The 18245-nt window shown below is 39.7% G+C and overlaps 1 protein-coding gene across 1 annotated transcript in view; it reads right to left on the bottom strand.

Annotated features, from left to right (window-relative positions):
- The window catches only part of Kynu (kynureninase), a 150764-nt gene extending 148886 nt beyond the window's left edge, over nt 1-1878 (bottom strand). Inside the window, 1 exon segment of the mRNA NM_053902.3 lies at nt 1791-1878. The gene's annotated coding sequence lies outside the window, so the exon portion shown is untranslated.
- Nucleotides 1879-18245: the final 16367 nt, after the last annotated feature.

Below are 18245 nucleotides of genomic sequence, written 5' to 3'. Positions count from 1 at the left end.
AAAGCCCCTCCTCAGAAGGAGAAAAACCCCTGTTCACAGCAACCTCTTATTTCCTTGTATTCTGTTTCCTGATTTTTAAAATCAATGGCTTTTGCTTATTTCCCTTTCCTCTGTTTTCTTTTTGTAATTCCACATTAACTCTATACAGCAGCATGGTCTATAGGAGAATTTATTTCCTCTTAAGAAATACTTGGGGACAAAGCATCATGATACAGTCCTGGCTTATCTGGAGTCCACGAATCCCCTGCTTCCTAAGTCCTGGTGTTACAGGCATAAGCCTTTATGCCTTTATAGTAAAATCTAATCTCTTCACGCAAATGTGTAGCTCTTTACACTTCTGGGCTTGTTACGTTGGAGATGGGAGTAGATACAGGGATGTCTTCCCTGAAATGGTGCTTCCTTCCAGGGTACCCCTCTGCACAGTGCCAGCAGACTGCAAGGCTTACTCAAGGCCTTTGCCCCGAGAGAGAACTGATTAGCGCCTATTAATTGCTGCCTAATTCTGTGTCCATTCCCCCAGCTAAGACAATCAGTGCTTCAAAACATCATTTTACGCCTTACTTAGACTAATCATTTGCAAGTAAATTGACATGATTTGTTTGAAAATGAAGACATTAACTCCTAGCTTATAATAACTGTCAAATTTCATATTTCATGTATTGAGCATGGCTTACTTTTACAAGGGCAAACAAACATGTCATATGCTGGGGTGCAAGTCATCCGAACCCACTTTGGTCATTGTTATATAAAATAAAGTTCAATTTGATTTTTTTTAAAGGAGCCTGTGGTTAGCGTCAAGTCACCTTCATGAGGTATTTCCATAGGAGTTTTAAATATCGCTGTGTTCTGATGGAAATTGATTTCATTCTCCTATTATGCACTTGAAATTTTGAAAATTGGTCTTTGTGGTTTTATTTACGTAGCTACGTTTCCATGGGCGAAAGGCTGTGCTTACTGAAGTGCTGACCATCGGTAATAAAGGAGTCACAAATTAGAGATCTCTCCCTGACCCTACGGGTCTAAGGTCAACCAGCTCAATTAGTGACCCAGCGCTCAATAGTTAATCTTTGCCTAGCAAAGAGTCCTTCCCAAGGGATACCAAGTTCAAAGTTTAGAAGCTGGTAAAGATACATTCGTAAAATGCCACACTTCATCAGGGGAAGTAAAAAATTTATATACAGGTGTGCAAAGCATGCTTCTGTAAGACTGTCATTGAGAATTGGGTGACATCACGGGTACAACCAGCCTAGCTGAGCAGTACAAGATCCTGGAGTTTGTTCCCACATTCCTTAAGTAGCAAACCCACAGGGAACTGAAAAAACCATTTACCAAATACAGAAAAAAAATTCTGTATACGCTTAGGCAAAATGCTCTAGAAAATAAAAGGGGAAGAAACTCCCGTCAAGAAAATACACTTTCACTTCTCTAAACGTTAATGTGACGAATAGCAGCACAGGACAAACCAGAAACCAGAAAGCTCCTTTCAACATGGACTTTCTTTACCTAGGCTTGTTCTACCCGAGCATTTAAAACTGCAATGAGTGCCGGGCTAACCTGCCGGGACTGCAACTTCATCCGCTTTCTCTATCCTGGGTTTAGAGGTGCAGGCTTTAAGGGAGGCCATGCCGGTTTTGTTTATGAAGATAATTTATACAGAAAGAAGAAAGCAGGAAAAGAAATCCCCGAAGGACTACACCGTATTAGTAGAGAGAAGTTCCGTTTGGAAAAGAACAAGGAAAGTGAATGTCTGTTTAGGCTCAGAGCTGTGCCTTGGCCTGCTCTTTGCTTACCTGCTTTGATCCAGATAGGGTCCTCAGTTTCCAGTACCTTTTCAGGGGATGCCTGATATTTCCTTGTCCCTAGGTAGCCACAACCAATAAGACTCCACCCTGTGGAAAATTTGCATGTCAACTTTAGTTCCTCCCACCCAGTTGAATCGGGTTGCAAATTTCTAACCACCAACAAAAACTAAGCAAAATGCGGCACCTCCCCCATCCCCACCCCAGCTTGCCAAACATCTGGCTCTGCTGACAGCCTCTTCCAACTCTTCCTTGTGGGTTCTAGACCTCCGCAGCGACTTCTTGACCTATGTAGCTCTGCTGTGAGCACTGTGTTAGAGAACTGATCTCCAAAATCTGCATTTATTTTCAATCTGTACTCCAAGAAAAAAAATCCGAAACCCAGAGAAATGCCTTCTTTGAAATCTGGACGCATTTCTCCTGGATTTTGAGACAGTGAACCACTGATCAATTTTGATTGCAGGGCTTTTGCCTTATAATGGATACAGATTTTATACAAAAATTTAAAATAAACCGGGTGTGGTGGTACCTACCACTGATTCAAGTGCTTTGCCCTAAATATGGAGGGACTTGTTGCAAAAGAAAAATTAATATAGCCCATTAACTCCCCAAAATATTTTATGGCCTAATAAATGGAATTTAAAATTTTTGAGGTCATAAATCTTGATAGTATGATAACCACAGAGAGAAGAGGTAGGGCTTGGAAATCCAAGAGAACAGAGGCCTGGGATCTCATTAGTGCTAATTATTTCTGTGAACTCTGCTCTCTGAGCTGCGTTCAGCTTAGATTACTTCTCCTGGCCTAACCTGAACTTAGGTCTTTTGAGAAATACCATATTAGGCATAAAAACTAAGACCAAAGGCTTTCAGAATAATCACTACAGAAGAGACTGCCTGGGTCACTGCGCGTTTGCTCCCGTGCCTTGGCTAAGCCCACAGCACATCGCTCTTTGTAAGGCCTTCTTCAGTCTACTCTGTGTCTTCGCTGTAATCTTGGACAAGTTGCTGAACCGTGGCCCAGGCTCAGGCTCCTATCTACCTGATAAACAGAAAATGCACCTCCCTTACAAGATTGTTGAGCTAGAAAAACAACAAAGGGAAAACTCACTGTACCGTGACGTATAAATCCATTGGACACATTCTTTGTTTTCCTCAAATTACCCACACAAAATGTACTGTCCTCGGCCTCTAAGAGAGGACAATGGAGGTCATGAGGTTACTTTGAGATAATTTACTGACCACTGTTAAAACCATAAACTATAAAATCCTCACTTGATTCAATAGGAATTATAAAAATTGGAATTGAATAAAGAAATCTAAAGCTTGTAACACATTTATTCATTTTTCTATCATGTGAAGTTTTGTGTCATCAGAATTTTAGAAAATTAGTTCTGCTATGCAGGAGAGAACGCCATATTCCCTTGTTGACTGGGCTTGAAGAGAGAGATAAAGATGGACAGGTCAAAGTCCTGCTGTCATGTATTTGGTAAGTGTTGGAGCAATTACTGCAGTGCACACAGACTGAAGCTGAGGTCTGGCTCTGTTCTTCACTCCTATTGTTCTATCTCTTACAGACTTGAGATTCTTGTATTCTGTCCTTTTATTTTACCCCACTAGTTATATTTCATAATTTATTTTTCAGTTCCCTTAAATGTTCTATATTAGGAAGTTATCATTGTCTTTATTTAAAAAAAATCATTTTGTGGTATGAGCATGCCACGTTGGCATAGACAGAGCAGGAAAAACCTATTCCCCTTGTAGGTAGTGTTGCATTTCCATCCCATTATCCAGAATCAGGGAGATTTGCTTTGCTCAGAGTCGTGGACCTATATCTGTTCTGGGTTGTGGTAATCTTGTATGTTTAGCTGGACACTAGGCAAGTCATAGCTCAGGTTATATCTTGTTATCCTAAACGATGTAAGTCTGAACTTAGAAATGTTTTCCTCTAGTTTGTAATTTTATGCCAAAATCATCTTCATTTATGACATTTGACCCCTCATTCCATTAAGGGTCATTCCCTTGCACTTATTCCTATGACATGACCATATTTAGTCTCCTGGCTTCATGGATGCCAGGGCTTGTGGTTGGCTTTGAACTCAGGAGCTCCTACATTTGAGATCTTACTCTGTTATGTACTACTGTATTTTACTTCCTGATATATATAACAGTATACAGTATATATACATATATTTGTATATATATACAATAACATGAACTCTATCTATCTATCTATCTATATCTACCTGTCTATCTATAACTTATCTACTTATTATTAGTCTGTCTTTCTATCATCTTCTAATTCCAGATGTCTTTAGTGTTATATAAAGGAATATGTTTTCGGGTTCTAGTCTGTTCTGTGACTTACAATTTGACCTCAATTCCTTTCTTTTCTATCCCTTCCCATGGTTTTCTTGTTTGATCTTCAATCTTTACCCTGAAGTCCTGCCTGTTATGTTTTTGTACGTACCAGTCCCTTTCCATTTCTGTCTTATGAATCCATTTTTGGACCCAAAGTGTAATCTTCTCTGGCAAGACTTGTTGTGGCTTCTTCTTGCCTATTGCATTCCCTGCAGGAAAAATCACACCTTTCCTGGGTTTTTCACTCACTTTCTTTCCCTTGTGTTTCTGCCTATTCACAGATAAGAAATTTGGAAATCTTCCCCTTCCTTCTTCTTGAAGTACATTCCTTTAGGACTTGGCTAAATAGCTTAGTGTTTACCAGACTTTTCACCAAGCTTTAAGAGACTGTATCTAGGGTTACAAGAGACCAGATGTAGAGTAACAAGAGACAGGGTACCTAGTTACTCTACTCTGTCATTATCTTCTATCTTCTCGCCCTACAAAGATGACTCTAGATTGCGTTGTTTAATTTTCGTAGAGATTCTTCACACTCTTCATCTTACTCTATGTAGTGTCTTTTCTGATTCACTGCGTATTTCAGTTATTTCTCCAATGTTTTAGCAGAGTTGTAAGGAGTATTTGGTGATTAGAGTACATCCTTGAGCACAAGGAGTCAATCCATGACTCTCGAATTATTTTTCGTAGATCATGCTCATGAGTACCATATTAACTAACTCTGTACATGTCCAAAAATATATTTTTGTTTTCCAAATGACTAAATGTTATCCTATATCATACTGTAGCATATTGGGATAATTTTATTGCCATTAACTGATAGGCGACATTCCAGTTTCCTCCAGGTCAATGTTAAAATTAGAATTGAGGACCGGCTTTGTTGATTTTACCTACAGGTTTATACTATTGAAGTTCGTGTTACAGTTCATGAACCTTTAAGAATAGTCTTATATTCAAATATTTTCATTATCTGCCGTGCTTAGAAATAAGTGAGCACTTCAAATGGGTTGGAATTCCTTTTGGAGTGACTGAGGGCTAACTGGCATTGTATTTCCCTCACATACCTCTGAACTCAACATTAATCTTCTGATGAAAGAGTTGATGCAACTGAGAGCATCTGATGCTTAGCTGTAATAAACAAGCTGTAAATCAAATGGAAGAATCTCACCAAAGGCATTATCTACATGGAGTTGATCTGTGGGCATATCTGCAGAGTATTGTCTTATGTTAATTGCTGCAAGGAGACTCCGACCACTGTGAGTGGAACCATTCCTTAAGAAGGGGTGCTGACAATGGAATATTACTCAGCTATCAAAAACAACGAGTTTATGAAATTCGTAGGCAAATGGTTGGAACTGTAAAATATCATCCTGAGTGAGCTAACCCAATCACAGAAAAACACACATGGTATGCACTCATTGATAAGTGGCTATTAGCCCAAATGCTTGAATTACCCTAGATGCCTAGAACAAATGAAACTCAAGACGGATGATCAAAGTGTGAATGCTTCACTCCTTCTTTAAAAGGGGAACAAGAATACCCTTGGCAGGGAATAGAGAGGCAAAGATTAAAACAGAGACAGAAGGAACACCCATTCAGAGCCTGGCCCACATGTGGCCCATACATATACAGCCACCCAATTAGACAAGATGGATGAAGCAAAGAAGTGCAGGCAGACAGGAGCCGGATGTAGATCGCTCCTGAGAGACACAGCCAGAATACAGCAAATACAGAGGCGAATGCCAGCAGCAAACCACTGAACTGAGAACGGGACCCCCGTTGAAGGAATCAGAGAAAGAACTCGAAGAGCTTGAAGGAGCTTGAGACCCCTTATGAACAACAATGCCAAGCAACCAGAGCTTCCAGGGACTAAGCCACTACCTAAAGACTATACATGGACTGACCCTGGACTCTGACCTCATAGGTAGCAATGAATATCCTAGTAAGAGCACCAGTGGAAGGGGAAGCCCTTGGTCCTGCTAAGACTGAACCCCCAGTGAACGAGATTGTTGGGGGGAGGGCGGCAATTGGGGAAGATGGGGAAGGGAACACCCATAAAGAAGGGGAGGGGGAGGGATTAGGGGGATGTTTGCCCAGAAACCGGGAAAGGAAATAACACTTGAAATGTAAATAAGAAACACTCAAGTTAATTAAAAAAAAAAAAGCAATGACTTTATGAAATTCATAGGCAAATGGAGGGAACTGGAAAATATCATCCTGAGTGAGGTAACCCAATCACAGAAAAACACACATGGTATGCACTCATCGATAAGTGGCTATTAGCCCAAATGCTTGAATTACCCTAGATGCACATGAAACTCAAGAAGGATGACCAAAATGCGAATGCTTCACTCCTTCTTTAAAAGGGGAACAAGAATACCCTTGGCAAGGAATAGGGAGGCAAAGTTTAGAACAGAGGCAGAAGGAACACCCATTCAGAGCCTGCCCCACATGTGGCCCATACATATACAGCCACCAAACTAGATAAGATGGATGAAGCAAAGACGTGCAGGCCAACAGGAACCGGATATAGATCTCTCCTGAGAGACACACCCAGAATACAGCAAATACATAGGCGAATGCCATCAGAAAACCACTGAACTGAGAACAGGACCCCCGTTGAAGGAATCAGAGAAAGGACTAGAAGAGCTTGAAGGGGCTCGAGACCCCATATGAACAACAATGCCAACCAACCAGAGCTTCCAGGGACTAAGCCACTACCCAAAGACTATACATGGACTGACCCTGGACTCTAACCTCATAGGTAGCAATGAATAGCCTAGTAAAAGCACCAGTGGAAGAGGAAGCCCTTGGTCCTGCTAAGACTGAACCCCCAGTGAACGTGATTGTCGGGGGTAGGGCGGTAATGAGGGGAGGATGGGGAGGAGAACACCCATATAGAAGGGGAGGGGGAGGGGTTAGGGAGATGTTGGTCTGGAAACCCGGAAAGGAAAGAACAATCGGAATGTAAATAAGAAATACTCAAGTTAATAAAGAAAAAAATAAAAATAAAAAAATTAAAAAAAAAGAAGGGGTGCTGAACTCTATAAGGGTAGAGAAATTGAACTGAGTGTAAGTAAGGAAGGCAGGATTCATGAATTTATTTCTTTCGCTCTTGACTGAGGATATGAGGAAAGTAGCCTTTTCTAGTGTCTGTCTTCATTTCCACCTTGGGAAATTGTAACCTGGATTGATGAGTCTAATAGACCACCTGCGCTGCTTTTGGTCGAGGTATTTTACCAGAAATGAAACTGAAACAAGATCCATCTCATAATCTTTTGGACTCTGATAATGTTTCATTTTAGTGTCCTCTTAACATCTGAGACCAGTTGACGCTTGCTTAGAAAGCACAGCAGGATCTTCAAAGAGCTTGACACACACTGCAAAAATGCCTTATTATGTAGTGCCAACCCTTGAGTGGCTTAAGAATCCTGAAGAAAAATGAAACAGAGGTTAAGAGAGTTTTAAAGAAAGTACCCCTGTGAACAGAAGACAGTGTCAGAAAACATAAGGTGTTTGAATAAAGAACCCAGTAGCAGAGGTAAGCTGTCTTTCTATGACAAAGAGTCTTATAACACTCCCAAACCAAAAAGGCTGTTCTAGTGCTATTGATCACAAGCTGGAGCCAGGCGATAACACTGTATTGCTGAAAACACCATGTGATTTGGCTGTGTGGCATGGAGAAATAAGATAGAGTTTCAAGTGCCTAGCATTTATAGTGTTAGAAGCACTGTAATTGCTTACAATTACACTCTTGCTTGTTTGTGGACACTATGTGCATATGACACTAACAATAGGCCAAGCAAAATATACCCACTGGCATACTAATAGCATGACTGTTATGAGTACTACCAACTGCTATTCACTTGGACTTTTCCACAGAAGGAACTCACACACTGTATGGTACACCGGAACAAAAATCTATGGCTGCAGAGGTCCTATGTGGATACAACTGCTACTTTTCTCTGAGGTGGTTGTGACATGCCTGTATGTTGCCCTTTTAGAGACTTTTGCATAACCAGAGATCACTGCTGTTCTTAGCTTCTGTCATGGAGGGAAATTTCATGTGTGGAAGTATTGGTGACAAAAGCTTGCATGTCCTGGTTGCTTATCATAAAGATTCACAACTAATCAAACTTTTGATATATTATAACCACTTGATTGCTGGGACTCATCCTCGGAGATTCTTAAAAAGACTTCTTGAAAATATCTACTACCAGTGACTAGTTTTCTACTTTAGCTGCTTGCTGGATGTTGACATAGAGACTGGCCTGTATCAAAAATTTTCCATTGATCTCAAAAATACTGATTCCCTTCAAGAGACTGCTAAATGAGATGGCAAGTTTGCCATTGAATCTAAAGTCCCAGCACCTTCCCTAACCTGAATATTTCTCCCTCCCTTCCTCCATGTGTATGAGTATACATTTAAATGCACAAATGCTCAAATAAGATCATATCTTGTTCCTTGAAATATCTACATGTTTGTAAGAAAACATGTACTAAATTATTCAGCCTGACCTTAGTATATTCCCTTAGATAAAGCAGGAAATGTGTATTCTGTGAGACAAAAAGGATTTCAAGAGATTTTTGTAAACTTCAATCTTCCCAGGCTCCAGAAAACTGAGGGACAAACAGTCAAATTAACAACACAAATTTTATCCCAAGCAACTAATTCTGTAAATTGGCACAGCTAAGTTGAGTTCAGTCAGATAGAGCAATGTTTTATGTTATTTAAAAGGAAAGCAATGTTGAAATTTATGTACATAAAAATGAAAGACAGGGGGGTGATAAAAGAGAGATATAAACAAGTCTAGCCTATTACTTACTTTTCTGTTGTGTGATAAAAGAGCATACCACGATAGGCTTACAGAAGAAAAACCTTGTTGTGACTTCTAGTTTAGGAAGGTTTGATTCTATTTGATTCTGTAATGGCAGGGAAGCCTTGGCATTGCAGTAGAAGTAGGAAGCAGATTGGTAACATTTTCATGCACACAAAGTAAGGAGAGAGAGAGAGAGAGAGAGAGAGAGAGAGAGAGAGAGAGAGAGAGAGAGAGAGAGAGAGAACTGGGGCAATACAACTAAACCAACTAAACCTTTCTGCCTGCAAGGCTACACACCCTAAAGTTCCCATAAACTTTCCAAATGGTGAAATCAACTGGAGACCAAATACATGAACATATGTGGAACTTTTTTCATTCAAACTACTAGAGTTGGTGATCTTTAATATTAGTACCCTATGATGTAGAGTATTTTCTATGTAGAATTGAAGTCAAGAGAACTGGGCCCATGCAACGCTTGTCAAGGATAACAAAATAGCATTGATATTCAACACAGTTTGATCTAGTGGAGGGAAAGAAAGTCTTTGATAATGACAGTCTCCATGATGAAATAACATTGTGAATGTTGGAACTTATGCATGGAGAAAGGTTGGGTATTTTTACCTATCTATTCACTTACCTTGGTGTCCATGAGATCTCATGAGAAGAGACCTTGAGAATGGGAGGTTCAGAGAGCTGGGTCTCCTATAGAAAACTTTCATTTTATCTGTAGCAGCAAGCACATTTACAATGCATTGCTCTTGGCTCCATGAGTTTGCCTTTTAGAGAAATCTTTTTCTCTTGTGATGCATCATTTAAAGGCAAGAAAAACATGTATTTCACTTGTGATGAGCTTCAATTCAGCATGGTTCTGTTATCTGTCTCTGTGTCTAACTCTGCATTGATCTGTCTCTTACCATTTTCGGGTTTTTAAGACAATGTCTTGCTATATTGTCCAAGCTGGGCTTCAAATTGTAATCCTCCTGCCTCAGCCTTCTGGATGCTGGAATAATCACTGTGTGCTACCACATCCAATACAAAGCATGGGTTTTTAGTTGAGAAGCTGCAAGAAATAGTTCTCAAATGTCAGTGTTTCAAAAATTATGCAGATTTGTGTTGATTGCTTTTTTTACTAGAGGCAGGCATTAACCAACTTTTCACTCACCTTTATTGACCTTATTGAGCTCACAATACTCTTGTGTTAACTTTTCTGCCATTCTTTGTGTAGACATCATTTCAGTGTATATATATATATATATATATGATTCCTTTTGTCATTTCTGGTGTTGAAGATCAAATCCATTGTCTTGAATGTGATAGGAAAGCACATCATTACCAGGGAGCCATAGTCTAGGCTCCATCTCTCATTTTTTGTTCTGGCCCCTGAGTGCTTCTTCATAACTCATTTACTACTCTTTTTGATTCAATATCATACACCTGAAGTACGTGTTTAACACTTCTATCCCCATGGTCTTGATCAGAGGAAGAGTTCAAATGCACATAAATCTCCAGCTATCCCTTGTCCAGTTGATGTAGGAAGCGACCTTGGAGCTGGATACATGCTGTGTACAGACAGAAGAGTTATCAATTAGCTCCTTTAATGTACTGTTTTTGTGAGGTTTACTTCTAACATGGCAGTTTACATATCCTATACTTTATTTCTTGCAAATTATGTTTTGTTGTGGTGTTTATCTTACAAAACATTTGTGATTAGTCCCCTCATATGAGACCTCTAATAATGGAACTTTGGATTCATTGCTGTGAGATGCAATCATTGGTTAATGTTTACCTTATATTACTAAGTAGCTAGGCATGGTTTTGTAAATACTGAATTAATGAAATAATAACATAAATACAGAAAAAATGTCACTGGGAAATATATTCAGGAGGAGTCATTTCTGGGTTCTGATCTATAATTCTTGACAAAGACCACAGAGTCAGCACCTCATCGTCTATGGCAAATGTGGAGCTTTCATGGTGCTATGAGCACTTCTGGCATGGAATACTATAAATAGTCACAAAAGGGAAGATCTATTTGTTTCATGAGTTCAGTATACGCTAACTTAGCCACATCATTTTGAGCCTGTGAGATGGTAGAGCATCACAGTGGAACACATGTCAAAAAAGTGCATGACGTCATGAATGATGCTTCGTGAGATGGAAAACCAAGGAGCAGGGTTCCGATAGACACTGAAACTCACACTCCCAGCAACCTAGTCCCTAGGTTTATGCTCCACAAAAAACAAAAAACAAACAAACAAACAAACAAAAAACAAAAAAAACCCCCCAAAAACCCAAAACAAACAATCAAACAAAAAAAAACCCACCTTGTGGTAACATCCAGTGACACACTGTCTTGGGTCACAGATAAGATCTAGACCGCACACTTAATTTGAACAAGTGCTGTGCATTTATTCCTCCTATTCCGTTTCTACTTGTTTGTGTTTTTGTTTCATTTTCTTTAGACAATATCCTAGCAGAATTACATGCTTCTATAGTTTCTCTAACAACCTAAAGCCTCTGTGATCCATATGTTAACTTTTCCTTTTTTATTAATTATTCTATTTATTTTCATTTCAAATGTAAATGCCTTCCCAGTCCCCATTCCACAGGCCTCTCCTTCACTACTAAGATGCTGCCCCTCTACCCTCTCACCCACTCCCACCTCACCCCTCCTGCACCCTCCTTCTCTGGGACATCAAGCCTCCACAGGACCAAGAGCATGCCCTTCCGCAGAGAAGAGACAAGGCAGTCCTCTACTACATAGGTGGTAGTAGGGGCAACGGACCAGCCCATGTATGCTCTTTGGTTGGTGGCTTGGTCTTTGGGAGCTCTTAGGGGTTTGGTTAGTTGGTTCTGATTTTCTTCCTATGGGGTTGCAATATCCTTCAGCTCCTTCAGACCTTCCTCTAACTCTTTCACAGGGGTCCCGAGCTCAGTCCAATGGTTAGCTGTAAGTATCTGCATCTGTCTCAGTCAGGTGCTGGTAGAGACTTTGAGAAGACAGCCATGTCAGGCTTCTGTCTGCAAGCACAGCATGGCATCAGTAATAGCATCAGGGTTTGGTGCCGGTACATGGAATGGATCCTAAGTTGAGGTGGTCTCTGGAGGGACTTTCCTTCAGTCTTTGCTCAATTTTTGTCCATACATTTCTTTTCAACAAGAACAGTTCTGGATCAAAAATGTTGAGAAGGGTGGGTGGTCCCATTCCTCAACTGGAGGCCATGTCTATCTACTGGAGATAGTCTTGTGAGGTTCCATCTCCCCACTGGGAGGCTCCTTGACTAAGGCCATCTCCATTGGGTCTTGGGAGCTTCTCACACCCCTGGTGTCTGGGACTTTCTAGAGGTTTCTCCCTCATCTCCCACCCCACACTGCTACATATTTCTATTCACTCTCCTGGTCCTTTGGGCTTCTCTCCTGTCTCCTGCCATACCTGATCCTGGCCCACTTTTTTCTTTACCCCTCTTCTCTCCCACCTTTGTCTTCTTTGTCTCCTGTGATTATTTGATTCCCCTTCTAAGTGGAATTGAAGCATCCACTCTTCCTTCTTTTTAAGCTTCATATGGTCTGTGAGTGGTATCATGGGTATTCTCGACTTTTTGCTAATACCCATTTATCAGTGAGAACATGCTATATATGTCCTTTTGGGTCTCAGTTATCTAACTTAGGAGGAGAAAATGACTCTTTGTGCTGTAGTATTGAAAAAGATGAGAAGTTCTTGACAAGACATGCAGGATTCTTAGGAGTTGACCTGTGCTGAGCTCTGGGTCCCATATTGTATCTTTTCTCCCTGTGGGTAAGATGAGCCCCATTAGATTCTCTATAAGAAGTTGGCTTTCAAATGCTCTGTCAGTCCTCTCTGCCTTTCCTTACCTGTGGATTACTTCCTCCTGTCCTTGCTATTTTCTCTCTCCTTACTCTTCCAAATAAAGAAAGAAAGAAAAAAACCCAACTTCAGTCTCAATTTTAACTCTGAGGTCTTCCCTTGTAGAGGTTTTTTTTCTCCTTCTATAATTCTTTTCACAATGTTTTATTTAACTGTCTTGTTTTGTTCTGAGAGAGGTTAGATATCCAGGAGCCATGAGAAGATTCATCTTCCCAGTATGGCCCAATCCTTTTTGTTATTGTTAAAGCAGAAAATCAATAAGGTTCAAGATTAGCACCAGGTGACCCAGTTTTTTCTGTTGTGAGATGACTTAGCTAACTTGGATCACTGTGTATAAAGCAAATTGTTGCTGCATTTACTCCATGGCTGCAATGACTTCAATTTGTTGGGATAATACTTGATCTTTGCATTTTCTTCTCCAGTCTTATGTCTTCTCTCAGTGTTCAGAGAGGAGTTGGAGTTTATTTTTTTCTGTTTTCATGTATACTGTATGTATACATGCATATAAGTATGCGATTGGTCCTATGTATGAGTGAGGTATATGCACACATGGGACCGACCAATGGAGGCCCAATTCATGTTTTGAATCTTCTTAGATCAAGCTTTTCTCTCATTCTTAGAGGTATTATCTCTCAATCAAACCTAGAGCTCTCTGGTAAGGATTGGTAGGCTGCCTAGCTAGCTAGATATCTCAAAGGGCCCACTGTGTACCTTCCAAGACTGGAATCATAAGCACTTTACCACAGGCACACAACATTTCAAGGGAGTCTTGCTGAGTCTGGCTGGCTGCAAAAGGGGTGGGAGTATGAAACAGTTCCTGCCCTTGGAGTTTCATTAGGCCATTGATGCTCATGATCTCCCTATATGATGATGACTGCTGTTGGCCTGAAACTGATCTGCTTTCTACTTTACTTCCAACCTCTCTTTCTGGGAAATAGGCTTCCCCCATTACTCAGAGATAATCATGTCACAATAAATGAAACAGATGTGGTTCTCAGGAATGAGGAACAGAGGTGGTTATGAGACTGTGGAGGACAAGGAATAGACCTTTCCTTTGGCCTTTAGGGCCATGGGAAAGGATCTAGATAACATAACCACAGAGGCCATAAAACCTACATGGTCCTTTATAGAAATACTCCATTGCCAGACTTCGCCTTGAATTTGGAATTATAAGGAGATACATGTACTCTCTAGTCCAATGACTGCTGCGTTAATTAGCCAGGGTGAAGACAGTTAAAGAAGTCTCAAGAAATAAAAACATGGATAGCAAAAGAAAGCTATAAAATATAAGCAAATAATAGATGGGTCTATCTTATAGGAGAAAAGCTTATATATGAACTGGAAATAAATAATATAAGAAAGAGAGCACATGAAGCTATGGAATTGTTAGGATGAGGAAACAAAGATTAGAAAATTAAAAGATGATGTATAAGCATATAAAAAGTTTGTACTTCATTCTCCTAGCTACTTGAAGGATTGAAGATGACAATGTCTACTTTATCTGCATAAATTATATAACTTTGTAAGAAATCATTTTAATCTTAGTAGTCTAGCACCTTTCTCTCCTTAGATAAAAGTAGTTACTAAAGACTATTGTCTGCTGTGTTCAACTACCCTTGAAGAGCAGGCTGTGTAAAATCTCTGAGAAAATGTGCTTTTTCTTTGTATTTAGTTTCTGTTTTAAGAATGTGGGGGTTGGGATAAATGATCCAGGATTCATAGGATTTATATAAATTTAAGAATTTCTACAATAATTACTCGCAATGATCAAAGTCTTGATGATGTAAATGCTTTAGTAAATAAAAGACTGGGTTCAAACTTTCTGGTTAGGTGAAGGCAAAGGAACTAAAAAGAAGAAGGGTAAAGAATGAGAGGAGAAGGTGAAAGAATAAGAAGAGAGAAACCAAAAAGAATGAAGAGGGGGAAGGCAAACAATGAGAAGGGAGAGGAGAGCACTTGAACTGACAGCTTACATCCAGTACTGACTTCAAGTCATTATTATTATTATTATTAGATTTTTAAGTTGGTATTTTATTTTCTATCATCCAAGCTTCTTAACCTGGAGATGGTTTGAATCTGTTTTAGACAACTTAATGTTTGATTGAGGTCAAACTAGCAAGTCCTGGAGTTGTCACTGTCTTTGGAATTGGATGCCATCATATCATAATTGTAGCACCTTACATCACGTCTGTACTAGACAACAAGCACACTAGTTTACCTGTATTTTCCTTGGGCATAAAATATTTCTTTTGTATCTTTGGTTTTATATAATGATTGATTATAAAGGTCAGTTATTAAATGACTTTGAAATAACTGGCCTTGTGCCCTATGGATCAAGGGCTCAGAATGCAGTTCTGTTTTGAAGAGCTGTGTTAAAAGACATGCATCATTTGCCGCCACTCCCATTCCCTCCTTTCTCGGGACCCTTCTCATGCTGAGACTGGACCTCAGTAGGGTTGGGATCTGAGCTTGGATACTCTTGCTTACACAGAAAATGCTTAAGAGCTGAGCCATCTGTCCCATTACAGAATGGATTTTACAGATTGCTCCCCAGCTTGTTTAGTTTCCTCGAAACTCCTGCTGAGATAGGCTTTAATGATTGCCAAGGACCATATCACCTGCCTTGGGAGAGCTCCTCCACACACAGCATTTATCAGTGACCTCTTCACACCCAGGCTTCCACCATCTGTGCCTTTCTCCATCTGTGTCTTTGCAAAGCTCAGATCAATCTTTATTCTAATCCTGCTTACTTCTTATGATGTAGCTCTATGCTCTTCCCTTGGAATTATCAATGTAAAACATAACCTTGGGTCATTTTTTGTGTTGTTTTTCATGGAGCAGTATTCCTCCTTCTCCTCCTCCTCCTCCTCCTCCTCCTCCTCCTCCTCTTCCTCCTCCTCTTCTAGTGCTATTTATATTTGCAATTGTTCCTACTGTTTGAATGTACCCAAATTTCCTACCTTAAAACTTAACCTTCAAGATGATGGTACTGAGTTAGCTTCTAAGGTTAATTACTTTAGAAGGTGCGTAGGCTACAGGGACTTTATGTTATGGCTCAGATGAATGCATGTATGAAGGGAGTTTCAGAGAGCAGTTTCCTCATCCATGCTGACCTGTGAGGACACAGCAGTTTCCTCTTCCATTCTAGAGGTTGTAGACAGACAAGGGAAGCCCCTACCATACATTAATTTGTCAGTGTTTTACTATTGTTAATCCAAGGGCTTTGAGAAAGATGGAACAATTCCTGGTGTTGATTATATATATATATATATATATATATATATATATTATAAATTATCTGTGGCAGAATGGATAATATATATGGACTGAATAGATTGTATATATTTGAAACCAAAAATAAACCATGGATTTGAGAAAAAGCAAATTGGAAGGGCATATAGGAATGGTTGGAGGGAGGAAAAATTGAAGGGGGAAGACAATATCAATATATTTTAATTTCAAAAATAAAAATAATATATTTTAATATGATACCAAATGTGCAGTCAGCTCTGAGATAGGCAACATTAGAATCCAGACCACATCAGACTATTGTGTTAAGGACTCAGAAAAATTAAGAAAACAAAGCAAACAAACAAAAAAAACTGTGGAGAGAACCCACTGAAGCCTATCATACCAGGAGTTTCTAGGAAACTATATAAGCTGGGGAACATGCTGCTTGAGCTCTTGTAGTCATAGTATTGAAAGAACATACAAACAAGAAAAGGTTCTCAGATCTTAGATACAAATAACAAATACAGTAGTGGAAACTGGCCAAACGGCCATTTTTTGTTATCGAGCGGCAAAAAATGTGGCCAAATTGTATATGTGTCCTAGAGCTGTGTGTAAATTGCAAAGAAACATGACTTTTTGGCAGAATAAATCTCTAAGAAGTTTGAAGGGCTCTGTATGGCTTCCCTTGACTGCTTACTGGAAACTGTGTGAAGAAAGAAATGAATTAAAGATGTAATTTATAGGCAAAAGGGATGCAGAACCAAAAGATTTAGAAAATGTTCAGGCTCCTCAGCCGATAAATAATGAAGAAGATTGTCCATGAGGGAGGAACAAGGGCATCAAATAAATATTTGATAAAGATATTGATATAGCTATAAGGGATGTAGAAGCTATTTATCAAAGCAATTGAAGAATAACCTCCAAAGCATATTGCCGAGTTGAAAAGTATCACTAAATAGAGGCCAAGAAAACTAGGACCTTGAAGGAGAATAAAATGGTTTTAATAAGTTTAGGAAAGTTGTATCTAGGCTTTGTTATCTAGCTCAAACCTTTACATCCTGTATTTGAATGCAGTGCCTGGTGGCTCATGTCATTATGACTTACATGCTCAAGAACAACTCATTTGAAATATTGAAGGCATAAATATGGGCCATGTCTGTGAGAGGCATACTCAGTATTTATAAAAACAGGCATGAACTCTGGCGGACATACTTGATTTCAAAGACCGCACCTAGGAGTTTCAGAAGTAGACAGTGAACTGCCACACAGACGAACCATTGCTGAGAATCCCCATAACTTCAATCTACAGTGGAGCGAAGGGAGCAGGCTCTATACCTGCAGTGTCATCCTGGGAGAGGTGAAGTGGCAACGAAGAAGAATTTGGAGGAGACTATGCTTGAAGAAAATTTAGGGTCAGTTCCCATTTGGTTCATTAGCAATACAATACCTGTGCTAGTGCATACACGGGAGATAGAAGCTAAGATTAGCGCTGAGTCTTGGTTTTGTAATTAATTGGCTGATTCTAATTAGTATACAAAGTATTCATTTTTGTTATGACATTTTCAAACAAGATTTGTTGTAGTTGACTCTCTTGCCTCTCATCTGCCTCACCTGTCTTCTAGTCTTCCTTCAACTCTCAGGCTTCATGGTAGTTTGAATGAGATGTCTCTTATAGATGCCCACTTAAACAGTTGGTTTCCCATTGTTGTTGGTGATTGTGGAGGAGGTGGAACCTTGCTGAAGGCTGGCTTAGGATTTGGGAGTGTATATCCTTATTCCACTTCCAGTTTACTTTTTCTGGCTCACGCTTGAGGTTGAGTATGTAATGTTTAAGCCAGGCTCCTGCTTCCATGACTTCTGCCCCACCTATGTTATCTCCCTCTATAATGCTAAGCACAAATATACCCTTTTTTCCATGAGTTGATTTGGGCCATGGTGCTTTATCGCTTTATCAGAGCAACAAACAATACTTATATTACAGGTCATTCATGCATATATATGCACACACGCACACACACACACACACACACACACACACACACACACATTATGACTTACATGCTCAAGAACAACTCATTTGAAATATTGAAGGGATAAATATGGGCCGTGTCTGTGAGAGGCATACTCAGTATTTATATAAAAAGGCATATATAT

The sequence above is a fragment of the Rattus norvegicus genome, chromosome 3 (assembly GCF_021556685.1).
Source record: "Rattus norvegicus strain SHRSP/BbbUtx chromosome 3, alternate assembly SHRSP_T2T, whole genome shotgun sequence".
In the NCBI taxonomy this organism is placed as follows: Eukaryota; Metazoa; Chordata; class Mammalia; order Rodentia; family Muridae; genus Rattus; species Rattus norvegicus.
Note: the sequence above shows the minus strand (reverse complement) of the source record. Positions and strands in the feature narration are given on the sequence as shown.